The following is a 1,977-nucleotide window of genomic DNA, read 5'->3' as shown; positions in this document are numbered from 1 at the left end:
ATCTTCTCTCTGGCTCTACACATAGACATTACATTACCGCTGACTACATTCCCTATGCTGTACTCTCCATACTCATTACCTTCTATCAATTACTACTTTGTACTTTTTTAACCCTTCACTGCTTTCTCCCAGCCCTCCACTCCTCTCTGGCTGTCACCAGATTGTCCTGCATATTTGTGAGTCTGTTTTCAATTAGTTTGTTCTTTTTGTTCCTTAGATTCCATGTGTAAGTGAAATCATGTGGCATTTATCTTTGTCTGATATATTTTGCTCAGCATAATAACCTCTAGGTCTATCCAAATGTCATTGCAAATGGTAGGATTTCATTTTTTTACGCCTAAATAATATTCTATTGTATATATGAACCATAACTTCTTTATCCAATTGTCTGTCAATGGGCATTTAGGTTGTTTCCATATCTTGGCTATTGTAATAGAGTTGCCATGACCATAGGGGTACATATATCTTTTCAAATTAGTGTTTTGGTTTCCTTTGGATAAATCCCCAGGGTGCAATTGATGGGTCAAAAAGCAGGTCCGTTTTAATTTTTTAAGAAAGCAGACTGTTTTCCATGGTGGTTTTTACCAATTTGCAATCACTGCAACAGTACACAAGGGTTCCCTTTTCTCCACATCCTTGCCAACACTGGTTATTCTTTGATTTATTAATATTAGCCATTCTGGCAGGTGGGAGGTGATATCTCATTGTGGTTTTAATTTGCATTTCTCTGATAATTAGTGACCTTGAGCATCTTTTCATATGTCTATTGGCCATCTGTATGTCCTCTTTGGAGAAATATCTATTTAGGTCTTCTGCTCATTTTTTAATTGGATTGTTTTTCGTTGTTGAGTTATATGAGTTCTTTATATATTTTAGATATTAACTCTTTGTCAGACATATCATAGGCAAATATCTTCTCCCATTCAGTAGGTTGTCTTTTCGTTTTATTAATGGTTTCCTTTGCTGTGCAAAAACTTTTTAGTTTGGTGTAGTCCCACTTGTCTTTTTCTTTTGTTTCCCTTGTCCAAGGAGATATATCAGAAAAAAATATTACTAAGAGCGATGTCAGAGAGTTTATTGCCTATGTTTTCTTCTAGAAGTTTTATGGATTCAGGTCTTACATTTAAGTCCTGAATCCATTTTGAGTCTATTCTTGTATATGGTGTAAGAAGTGGTCCAGTTTCATTTTTTTGCATGTATCTGTCCAATTTTTTCAACACCATTTATTGAAGAGAATGTCTTTACTCCATTGTATATTCTTGCCTTCTTCGTCATATATTAAATGAGTATATAGATGTGGATTTATTTCTGGGCTCTCTATTCTGTTCCATTGATTAATATATCTGTTTTTATGCCAGTACCATGCTGTTTTGATTACTGTAGCCTTGTAGTATAGTTTAATATCAGTAATGTGATACCTCCAACTTTGTTCTTTTTTCTCAAGATTGTTGTGGCTATTCAAGATCTTTTATAGTTCCATATAAATTTTAGGATTATTTGTTCTAGCTCTCTGGAAAATGTCATTGGTATTCTGACAGGGATTGCATTGAATCTATAGATTGTTTTGAGTAGTATGGCCATTTTAATGATGTTCATTTTTCCTATCCATGAGCATGATACATGCCTCCATTTATTTATATCTTCTTCAATTTCTTTTTCAATGACTTATACTTTTCTGAGAACAGATCTTTTACCTCCTCTTGATTAATTTGATTCCTAGGTATTTTATTGTAGTTACTTTTATTGTAGTTACTTTTCTTCTTTCATTTCTGATTTTATTTATCTAAATCCTCTCTTTTTTCCTTGATAAGTCTGGTTAAGGGTTGGTTTACAATTTTGCTTATCCTTTCAAAGACCTAGCTCTTGGTTTCATTAATCTTTCGTTTTTCTAGACTTTATTTTGTTTATTTTTTGCTCTGATCTTTATTTACTTCTTTCTACTCACTTGGGCTTTGTTTGCTGTTCTTTTTCTAGGTC

Source organism: Pteropus vampyrus, unplaced genomic scaffold, assembly GCF_000151845.1.
Source record: "Pteropus vampyrus isolate Shadow unplaced genomic scaffold, Pvam_2.0 Scaffold33, whole genome shotgun sequence".
In the NCBI taxonomy this organism is placed as follows: Eukaryota; Metazoa; Chordata; class Mammalia; order Chiroptera; family Pteropodidae; genus Pteropus; species Pteropus vampyrus.
Note: the sequence above shows the minus strand (reverse complement) of the source record.